This window comes from Miscanthus floridulus, chromosome 8 (assembly GCF_019320115.1).
Source record: "Miscanthus floridulus cultivar M001 chromosome 8, ASM1932011v1, whole genome shotgun sequence".
Lineage (NCBI taxonomy): Eukaryota > Viridiplantae > Streptophyta > Magnoliopsida > Poales > Poaceae > Miscanthus > Miscanthus floridulus.
The window spans coordinates 54056273-54068272 of NC_089587.1; the positions used below are offsets into that span (position 1 = coordinate 54056273).

At 45.1% G+C, this 12000-nt stretch overlaps 1 long non-coding RNA gene across 1 annotated transcript; it reads right to left on the minus strand.

The window, feature by feature from the left end:
• Nucleotides 1-4629: 4629 nt before the first annotated feature.
• Nucleotides 4630-10995, minus strand: LOC136472086 (uncharacterized). Its single transcript, XR_010762260.1, has 3 exons — nucleotides 10869-10995; nucleotides 10654-10740; nucleotides 4630-4667 (listed from the first exon to the last, which is right to left on the minus strand). It is a non-coding gene; the product is annotated as an uncharacterized lncRNA (long non-coding RNA).
• Nucleotides 10996-12000: the final 1005 nt, after the last annotated feature.

Genomic DNA, 12000 nt, shown 5'->3' on the forward strand with positions numbered 1-12000 from the left:
GTCCTACCAGTGTGAAGGGTGCACTTACTCTTGTTTATTACTGTAAATTACTCCTTCAATTCCTCTGCTTGCAGGATCTTGGCCTTGTTTGCTGGCTGCTGCAGAAATGTGAATGGGTTGGGGGGCGGGGCTGCAGCTTCTTTCTTGGCTTTCCTGGGTTTGGGAATGGCAGGGCTTTGCAGAGTTTCTGCTTGGAGGTCACTGGTGAGGATGGGATACAGCTGAGCCTTTGAGGCGAGGGACTCTCCATGCTACTCATATGCCAATGCACATGATCTTGAAGTAGTAGCCTATTTTGTTTTTAAATTTTGAGCCACAGAATCAATCTATCAAATTAATCAACAAGATGACATGCCGGCTGCTCCCCCTCACAAGTTTCAGCCAGTTTCAGCCGCTACAGTATTTCTCTCTCACAACAACCAGCCAGTTTCAGCCAAGTTTCAGACCAGCGAACGGGGCATTGACTTGCACTTACAGACTTACTGGAAAGAGGAAATTTTGACTGCAGGTGAGAAGTGGCAACTGAATACTGACTACCGACAACTGCACTTGTGAATATGTTCTGATGAACCGGAAACCGTTCGATTATGCATCAGACGGTCCAGTGGAGGTCGAAGGTTGCGGACCTGACAGTTTCCACGGTTTTATATTAAGCAAAATCACAGAATTCTGAAGTCAACATCGGTTGTAAGCCGGCAATTAATGAGATGAGATTCTTCTGTGCTTCTTCTCGGATCTCCAGGCAGAGGTGACCTCAGGATGAGTAATCTATTCGTGGAGCAGCAGCACGGTTAGTGCTCCACCATGCAGGATCCAATATCCTGGACCTGAGGGCTCCATCAAAGGACGTGTGAAAATGCTAAACTGAAGTCCAAATGGGATTGCCAAGAGAAGACAGTACACTTGGTACTAGTTCCAACTTACAGCCATGTGATGGTGGTGAAAGAAGAAGAAAAAAGGTTACTTGTGTCGAGGAAACTGATGACGCCATGACTAGAAGAAGAAGAAGAAGAACCTGTTGGTTTTACTTTTACAGACTACTAGATTACAGAGCAGCAGCTTGATGAAGAAAGTATCCATGCCAAAAAAAAAAGGAGAGAAAAGAATGGTGATCATTTGTGACTTGTTAACTGCGAACACAACCAATGGATGATGGAGGTTGCCGACGGCAGGTGAGCGTTGATGGGCTTCACGTCGATACCACCCTCCTCGACTAAGATCTGAATACGTGATGGCATGCCATCAACATTCCTTGGTCTTGAAGTGCAGTCATGAACCAGCTTTTGCTGTCGGCAGGAACTGCTGCCTTATTTTCCGAAGGAAATGGACGTGACGTTTAAGTACAACTAGCAAGGTGGCCTGCACATTGCGTCGATAGCATCATTTGTTATACCAAATATTAATTATGCAGGTATAGTACCAATTGAGGCTTTTACCCATGTGCCATTATAAAAGTTGGTAATTACACACAAACCACTAAAAAATTGAGTTCTCACATGTGCCACTGTTTTGAACACTTTTGCCCTTCATGTCATTTCCGTCAGATTTGCCTCCAACGGCCGCGGGTGTGAAACGTCAAAAATACCGTCAGGTCTGAATATGCAATTAGTTTGTTTTGAGCATCTTAATAACCTCAAATAAAAAAACTCAAAACTAGAAAGTTGTAGATCTCTATAATATCTACAATTTTTATATAAAAAGTATCTTCGTTTAATTTCATACAAAAAAAACATATAATTTGATATGATTAATATGTCTTAGAAAAATCACATTTTTTTGTACGGAATTAAACGAAGATAGGTTTTATATAAATATTGTAGATCTTGACGAGATCTCTAACTTTCTAGTTTTAAGCTTTTTCATTTGAGATTGTTAAGATGCTCAAAAAAATTAATTGCATATTCAGACCTAAGGGTATTTTCAATTTTTTACACTCGGTTTGACACCGTTAAAGCCAAATCTAACGGAAGTTACGTGGATGGCAAAAGAGTTCAGAGCAGTGGCACCTATGAGAACTTAACTTTTTTAATGGCTTATGAATAATTATTACAAACTTTTATAATGACACACGGATAAAAGTCTCTACCAGATTAACCTAAGCCAAAGATTAGGAGGCTTTTACCTGTGTACCATTATAAAAGTTGGTAATTATCTATAAGCCATTAAAAAAGTTGAGTTCTCACAGGTGCCACTGCTGTGAACTCTTTAACCCTCCACGTCACTTCCGTCATATTTGGCTCTAACGGTGTCAAACCGCGTTGTGAAAAGTCTAAAATACCCTCAGGTCTGAATATGCAATTAATTTTTTTAGGCATCTTAATGACCTCAAATGAAAAAACTCAAAACTAGAAAGTTTTAAATCTCGACACATTTAATTCTATACAAAAAAATGATTTGATATTATTAATGTCTTAGAAAAATCATATTTTTTGCACGGAATCAAATAAAGATAGTTTTTATAAAAATATTGTTGATCTCGACGAGATCTATAACTTTCTAGTTTTGAGTTTTTTTATTTGAGATCGTTAAGATGTTAAAAAAATTAATTGCATATTTAGACCTGAGGGTATTTTCGATTTTTCACACCCGCAGTTTGACACCGTTAAAGTCAAATCTAACAGAAGTGGCGTGGAGGACAAAAGAGTTCACAGCAGTGGCACCTGTGAAAACTTAACTTTTTTAATGGTTTAGGAGTAATTATCAACTTTTATAATTGCACACAAATAAAAGCCTCAAAGATTAACCTATTCATAGCAGATCAATCTGCGAACCATCACAAATAGCAGGCTAGTACTCAAAAGGATTCATCATTCACTAATGGAACTCAAAGGACCTCCAACCCCATGGGTGCACTAAAACCGGTGCAAGCAGCAAGAACTCCATCTCTGAATATCCCAAAATAAGCATCTCCTCAACGGAAATGTGCGTCCGGACGGACAGACCCCGCACTCGCCCACGCCGTCTCCACCCGCGTTGACCGCTTGCTCTGCTCGCAGGACCGACCCCACCCTCACCCGCGCCGCCCCCGCTCATGCCCCTGTCGCCTACCCGCGCCACGCATGGTGAGCCCGACACGCTAGGCGCTTGCTAGCTTGCTCCTGGACTTGTGCCTCCCCTCGCGGTCACGCTCCATCCTCCTGCCCCCATGTCGAGGTTTGTGCTGCCGCGAGCTCCACACAGGCGACCTCCGCGCCACTCCGCGGCTTCGAGATCCGCTCGACAAGCCTCCATTCATCCAAGCAGCAAGCAGATGCTACGTTGAAAACGCATGTTGCAATAGTAATATGTTTTAAGTATTTCAGATGTTTCAGAGATATGTTGCGAGTGTTGTATATCGATGTTACAAAAGTAGATCGGGATGCTTCACATGTTGTAATGGCTATACACGTATGTTTCAAGTGTATGTTTGAAGTGTTTCATCTGTTCCAGACGAATGTTACAAGTGTTTTGTCTGAATGTTGCATATACATGTATGTTGCAAGCATATGTTTCAAGTGTTTTCAGGTGTTTCATACGTATATTTGCAAGTGTTTTATCTGGATATTGCATACGTTTGCAATGGTTTTCAAATGTTTTGCAGACGTTTTCGCAAGTGTTTAACACGCTTGTTTCAAGTGTTTCAGCTGTCTTTTTTTTTTGTACGTTGCAACTGTTGCATCTAGATATTTTAAAAGTAAATCAGATGTTACACATGGGATGCACATGGAAAGCGGCCGGCAGCGCAGATGACGTCCGGCAGCATGGGCAACCTCCAGGGCGGCGTGGGCCCACTACTGGTGCGCTCCCTCGCGAGCTCCACGCGCTAGGCGCTCGTTCGCTCCCTGTGCTGGCAGCGTTCGGACGCTAGAGCCCGAGTCGGACATCGACAGACGCGGGCGCTAGCAAGTCTGTCTCCTCAATTGGGCTTAGGAGCTCAATGTTGTGGGGCTCAGAAAGGTAGCTCATCAGCAGGGCCTCCTCAGGTTGACAATTGAGCCCCAGGATGACATTATGAAATTACGAGGTTGTGGCTCAAAACAGATACGGAATTATCAATAAAAGGCAGTTCAAGCTGATTTGTCTTGGTGAATCTCAGGATTTCATCCAGTTTGCACTACAAATTGCGATCAAAGGCAAAAACAAGCATAAGAGCATCCTCTCGGACCGCTCTGAGTCTTAGATAATGTCGTGGCATGTACACATGCCAACATTCTCTCTAAAACCTGAACTCCTGAAGAATACCATATCAAAAGAAAAGGAAAAAGAAGAACAGGCGACTCAATAGCAACAGAGTCCAATGAAAAGAGATGAACCCAAGTCATGAGACTACTAGTCAAGCCGTGACATCATTGATTCGGGCACAATGGGGCCGATCTTTATTAAGCAGTGAATAACCTACTCCATAAAGGTCCACAACCTTTTTGTCCAGAAATTTTCATAAAACATACAAGATTTCTATCTATCTTCTAACGCGAGTCTGGAGATACAAAATTGTCCTTTCAGTGGAAGAACACGCTGTCCATTTTCCCAATCAAAAGGCTGACCCACCTCCTTTTGTTTTCCCTGTCAATACATCCTTCGCCTCGTTAATCTTTGAAGCAAGGTAATGACTTCCACCTGCATCTGGATGATTGGCCACCATCACCCTCTTGTGTGCTTCTTTGACCTTCTCTGCATTGGCAGTTTCCCTGGAGCCATCAACGTAACAGAGGGCCGCTAAATCAAGAAGTGACACAACCCAAATTATAGTACAAACGAAAATTGAATCACAAAGCAGTGACACTCCTACAAATGCAAGAATTGATCAGCTGGGCACATATGTAAATTCTATTCATTTGGAAGAGTTAATGCACCATCCAATTCAGTATGTTCACATCAAGTACAGTTTATATGACATTCCAAACCTTTCATATATCTGGGCAAAAGGAGGGACTATTTTTCTGGGGTAAAGTGGAAGAAAACAAACTTTGCAAGGAGAGACTGAATTTTCAAGGGGATATTTTAACTGGACTACATTTAATTAGTTTGGGAATCAAAATTCTTGAAACAACACCAATATAGTTGCTCTGGAGCTATGTATATCCAACACTGCATGCTTACAGCCAATGACAAAAGGAGCAGCTCTATAGACAGGGCCTCTAGTGACAAACTAACCCACATCTAGCCATCTAGAAGGGGCCACAAAGGTGATACAGGGGCACTGTAATATTGTATATCCCATCTAAGTGTACCTGCAGGGTCATAAGACATCCATAGGCACGACATCATGTAATTTGGTCTCTAAAATGTGGGGCAACGTCTTTTTCACATATATGCTATTAGCATTTTGATTTAAGGATAAGACTTTAACCCTAGATGTGTTGTCATCCCACATACAATTGAGGTGCTGCTTATCTTATCTAATAACTCTGTGAGTTTGTTTCTCCAGTCACTTTGACCTCTACTCTTGTTCCTCCCCTCATACACCAATTCTTAACGCTTCAGTTGCTAATCAAGCCTTCTACTACATTACATATCCTGAACGATTGAATAGTGACTGCGAGCCCATAACTGTCCGAAGCTATGTGCTGCATTTGTTCTGATAAAGATTTCCCATCAAGATTACTCCTTACATGGAAAAGTAAAGTTCACTAGTGCCCTTTTTGCAATTTATCCAGTTGAAAATTAATGAAGCAACCTAATAAAACACTAAAATAGATTTATGATATGGGTGTGTACTGTGGTTCAGTGTGTACCATGGACTGTTTCATTTTGTACTTAAATTATATGCCATATCAGCTAAAATTGCATATATCAAATGAACTACGACATGCATTTTCCAAGGGGTTTGGGCTTGGGCAGTTAATGGGAGTATTAGACGGATAAATGCCTTCCTGTGAAATGGCAGATTGCAAGGAGCCAGATTGGGTATGATAAAGATCGTTGAGTTTGCAACTTTCTTCCACTCAAGTTCAAGAAAATTGGCTATTGACACTTTCAAGAAGTGGATTCACAGATTTAAATCTGCCATTCTCAAGATGGGCTTCCCAAAATTACCACTTAGTATGTTAACGTCTTGATTAGCTTACCATTTTCCCTCTTTTACTTATTTTCCGATTCTTTTCTTTTTCCTATTTCAGGCACCTGAAAGGACCCAAATGCCCTTAGGACTATTGACCTACGCGGTTACATGGATTGGAGTGGTTGGCTCAGGGGTTGAATCAAGAACGGATAATCTGAAAGTGACACCACATGCGCTGCCTGACACCTGTTGTTGCTAAGTCCTCAAGCACTGACCATCCTGACTTCGACAGGGCTAGACGCCTCGACCCCCCATGTGCCAGAGGCCTTGGCTCCGCTAGCGCCGGCGGCTCTGACTCCATGTGCTGGGCCAGCCAGCAGCCTACAGAAAGGCAGGTCAGCCAATACTCTACGTGGTCAACCAACCTGTAACCTGCACAGCTAACGAGCGGCCATGGGCACGCATGAGCTGGCCAATGCCTAGTGGCACCATTGCGTGCCCAACCAGATTCGTGTACATAGCTAGGGGCAATCTGGCCCGTTAATTAGGAAAGATAAAGAAAATGAATAATGGCAGTTGTCATCAACGAGCTAGTGATCTATGTGGCAGTTTTGCGAAACCCATCTCCAAAGTGGCAAATCTTCGAAATCACTTCTTGAAAGTATCAAATAGCCAATTTTCTCCACTCACCCCCTGCCGTTTCTAACCCCAAACGATTAACTCCAGCCAGATTAGCATAAATTTAAATGGTGCTAGAGAACAGGATATTGATATGAAAGAGACACAAAAAATGCTCAACTGTGGTACAGATATTATGTAATGTGCACCTGACACCAAGGATTAAAGCAGCTTCCCTTCGTGTCATCGTAGGTTGAAAGCCACCTTCATAGAATTTGCGCATCCTTGGAACTACAGGCCGTGCCTTATAAGCATTCCAAGCTTGGATGCTATATCTACCGGCAAGTGCAGCTGCTGCAACTGCAAGTCCTGCTATAAGTGGTGTAGCCTGCAGAATTGCATACGTGTAAATAGCAATATAAAAAAACTCTGCCATCTTGAGTATCTAGGTTTTTAGCAGCAGCAACAACAACAACAACAAAGCCTTTAAGTACCAAATAAGTTGGGGTAGGCTAGAGTTGAAACCCAGCAGAAGCAATCAAGGTTCAGGCACGTGAATAGCTGTCTTCGAAGCACTCCTATCTAAAGCTAAGTCTTTGGGTATATTTCATCATTTCAAGTCTCCTTTTATTGCTTCTACCCAAGTCAACTTCGGTCTTCCTCTGCCTCTCTTCACGTTACTATCCTGGCTTAGGATTTCACTACGCACCGGTGCCTCTAGAGGTCTCCGTTGGACATGTCACAACCATCTCAACCGGTGTTGGACAAGTTTTTCTTCAATTGGTGCTACCCCTAATCTATCACGTATATCATCGTTCCGAACTCGATCCCTTCTTGTATGACCGCAAATCCAACGCAACATACGCATTTCCGCGACACTTATCTGTTGAACATGTCGTCTTTTCGTAGGCCAACATTCTGCACCATACAACATAGCAGGTCTAATCGTCATCCTATAAAACTTGCCTTTTAGCTTCTGTGGTACTCTTTTGTCACATTCACATAGGACACCAGATGCTTACAGCCACTTCATCCACCCTGCTTTGATTCTATGGCTAACATCTTCATCAATATCCCGGTCTCTCTGTAACATTAATCCTAAATATCGAAAGGTATCCTTCCTAGACACTACTTAACCTTCCAAACTGTAAGAAGAATATAATTGGTGGAGATTGTGTTGATGTATTGCTTGAGCCCCTTGGGCTGATTATATAGGAGTACATGGCTTGGAGGGCAAGTAGCCTCTTCTAGAGATAAGGAAGGTTATCCCAGGATTACAATCAATCCTAAACTAACCATATCCGGAGTTGCCTAATATACTCTAACATCCCCCCGCAGTCACAACGGGAGCGCGCAGACGATGAGACTCGAGAATAAGCCGAAGAGATGACATCCCCCCGCAGTCGCAACCGTCGATGTGCCGCAAATGTTGTGGCTGGAATGGGAGCCGAAGAGGCTTGTCAAGCAGATGGTAGCCCCTTAGTGCCGAAGTAGCCGAGGTCGAGGTGGACGTGATCGAAGCCGTGGAGGGCGCAGGTCCGAAGCGTCAGCGAAGACGCCCGAATACACAAAATCAGCAGCTTCTTGCCGACAAGGTCAGCAGGACGATAGGCCGACTGCGATGGTAGATGGTGCAGCTAAAGAGCGCAACTGCATCTTCCTTCAACAATATCGGCGGCGGTGTCCGCGAGCGTGCAACAATAGGCGCGGACTCGGACCGAGAGCCAGCGTGACGGGGACCAGCAGCATGGGTGGCGCCACCGCCTGAAAACGCAGCGTCGCCGGCGAGGATGGCTGGATCACGAGCGTTGCCGCAGCAGCCTGAAGGGCACAACGACAACCTCGTCTTCGGCGATGATGAACGGCAGGGCGACGCAACCCGATCTCTGATCGGGAAAAAGAAAATAGCAGCAGCAGATGGAATCATGGGTACAAACCCGGGGTGCACTGAGCCTGGCCCCTCTCATAACGTTATCCTTTCCATCAACCAGGATAGAGAGAACAAAGAAAGCCAGAGAGGGGCGGATCCGACTGAACGAGAATGCTCGGGCGGGCGACGGTGCTTCCCCGAGCGTCGCCCCTCCTCCCGCGGGCCGGAACGACGCACGGTGGCAGAGAGGAGGGCTCCGGTGAGGGAGCGGCCCCCACCCCGGCAGGACGGCGGGCCAAGAGCCCCTGCAGCCGCGTCCGCGCGCTCGAGGCAGCAGCGGCGGTGGCGGCGCTGGGTCGGAGGCGGACGAGGCCCGACGGCGCGGGGGGGAGAGCCGGTGAGGGAGGGCGGGAGGGGCGGATCCCCTCGACGCTGCAGCCCGGCGGCGACGGCGACCAGCGACGCAGGGATCCGGCGGCCCCAAAAGCGGCACGGTGGCCCGGCGAACCCCCAGGCGTCCTGAGCAGCCGCGATGTCGCACTCGCAAGCAGCGGCGGCGCTGGTAGGAGCGGGGGGCGGCCAGGGCCTGGCGCTCTGGGAGGCGGCCGGATCTGCGAAGCTGAGGATCGAGGCGCGGGGCAGGGCAGGTCGGCGGCCGCGCCGGGCGCGGCCAGAGGAGGTAAGACCCCTGCTGTTGCTTCTTGACTCCACGACGGCCCGACGGACCAGAAGGGTCGGCGGCGCATCATACAGAGGCGCTGCCCCCGGTGGAGATCGATCTCCCCGGGGGCGGCGCGAGGGCAGCGGAAGCCGGAAGCCTAGGGTTAGAACCTAGACTCGTGATACCATAAAGGAAGAATATAATTGGTGGAGATTGTGTTGATGTATTGCTTGAGCCCCTTGGGCTGATTATATAGGAGTACATGGCTTGGAGGGCAAGTAGCCTCTTCTAGAGATAAGGAAGGTTATCCCAGGATTACAATCAATCCCAAACTAACCATATCCGGAGTTGCCTAATATACTCTAACACAAACTAATATCTTCCTCCTCCCGAGTAGTAGTGCCGAAGTCACATCTCATATACTCAGTTTTAGTTCTACTGAGTCTAAAACCTTTGGACTCCAAAGTCTCCCGCCATAACTCCAGTTTCTGATTCACTCCTGTCCGGCTTTCATCAACTAGCACTACATCGTCCGCGAAAAGCATACACCAAGGGATGTCCCCTTGTATGTCCCTTGTGACCTCATCCATCACTAAGGCAAACAAATAAGGGCTCAAAGCTAACCTTTGATGTAGTTCTATCCTAATCGGAAAGTCATCCGTGTCTCCATCACTTGTTCGAACTCTAGTCACAACATTGTTGTACATGTCCTTAATGAGCCTGACGTACTTCGTTGGAATTTTATGTTTGTCCAAAGTCCACCACGTAACATTCCTTGGTATTTTATCATAAGCCTTCTCCCAAGTCAATAAAAACTATGTGTAGATCCTTCTTCTTCTCCCTACACCGCTCCATAACTTGTCTTATTAAGAAAATGACTTCCATGGTTGACATTCCGGGCATGAAACTAAATTGGTTCATAGAGACCCGCGTTATTGCTCTCAAGCGATGCTCGATAACAGTATCCAGGTTTTTACCAATTTCCTTTTTTTTGTTGGGGGGGGGGGGGGGGGGGGGGGGGTATCAGTGTATTCATACATCAAAATAAAATGACAACAGAACCACTGAAACAGATCACCAAAGAATCATACTATACAAATGAACAAGTAAGCATATATCAATAAGATACAATGAAACGGCAACGGAAACAGCTTGTAGATTACACAGGAACCGAACAAGGGGTCAGAATAATATTATAGCGTTCTTAAGTAATGTTCAATATGGCAAAGACAGCATGCGTTCTTTTCAATTTGGACTTATTCTAACATTACTCTAGCTACAATTACACAGTCAATATACCGCAGCATCATTTCATTTCATTTCATTTCATCTTACAAAGGACAGAAAGATAAGCAGGGATGAAAATTCAGGGGGTTTAGCAGCCTAATAATACCATATAAAAATCAGAAAGCTACTAAAAGCAGGTAGGGACGCAATACTTCCAAGTAACGGGGTGGTAAACAGGACACTTGCGCCCCAAAACGCTATCTAACTGAGAAAGGAGAAGAAGCTCGAGAGGCTAACCATGGGCAGGGTAGAAGCAGCGAGTATGTGGAAGTAGTTCACTGAATCCTTTCGCCCACGCGGAGAGGAAGGGAATCGACACTGGATCTGCAAGGTGGGTTAAGCTGAGTGAGCCGAGGAGGCGGCATCTGGAGTAGAAGAGGGGGAGGTGGTCGCGGAGCGCGGCGAGGAGGCGGGACTCGAGGAACCGGGGGGAGAAAGGGGGAGGAACTCACCGCGGCTCGCCGGCGGCAGCCGGCAGGTGGTGGCCTGGTGGGGGACCGGGTGCTCACGCCGGCTTGCAGGGGAGAGAACTATTACCAATTCAACACCACATAGCCGGCCCAATAGGCCCAACAGCTGCAGTGGCGATGTTGGATCGGGCTTGTGCAAACTAGTAATTGTTTTTCTACCTAATAAGAGCATCTGTTTTCAAAAAAAAAAAAAAAAAAAACTAGAGCATCTCAAGGGTACCCTATTTCTCTTCCCAATCCTTGGTTTTTTGCAAGATGAGAAAAATCCCTCTCCAACAACTCCTAATCCTTCCTCCTAAAGTTTACGCACTTGGAAAATCCTCCCCAGTCGTAGAGTCGCGATCGCGCAGATACACGCGTATTCTTCGGCCAATGAAAGGTGGAAGGGCAAAAAAAAGAATAAAGAGTATGAAAGGGTTCCAGATGCAAATGTACAAGAGAGAAATAATATATAAAGTTTGTTAAAATAATTTAAAAGTAGATAGGATTCCTGATGTAAATTTGTCTTCTATATTTTAGAAGTGAATTATTGAAAATTATTGGAGATGTCCTTCTTTTTTTTCCCAATACATTTTTAGGAGTAGGAAAACATGGACTTTTTTGGAGGAAAAATTAGGATACTCTTGGAGATGTATACTCTCACAATTTTGAACCAATAGAGGTCGATGAGATCTACGAATTTGCACTTGAATTTTTTTCATTTAAAATTATTTATTTAAAGCCTAAATATTAGTTGTAAGTTCTCATATATATTTTAAGAAGACAATTTTCATGAATATATTTTAGGTGATTGCTTAAGTCAACTGTCTCTAAAAGTGATTTCTACATACGACTGGCTTAAAGAAAACCGTCATAGGAAATAGTCTCCACCGATAGTTCAAAAGAAATGATTCTCACGTTGATATTAGTAATAATTGTATAGTGAGATGGTAAGGAAGGCTCACATGAGGAGAGAGGTTCTGGTTTGAATCCTAGGAAACATACAAATTTGTAGTGAAATGCCCTATGTTCATGAGACAGCTTGCCTGTTTGCATTGTCTACCAGGTCCCAAGCAAACACACTCTTAGGGCTTGTTTGCATTGTTTACCAGACAGCTTGCCTGGCGCCGACATT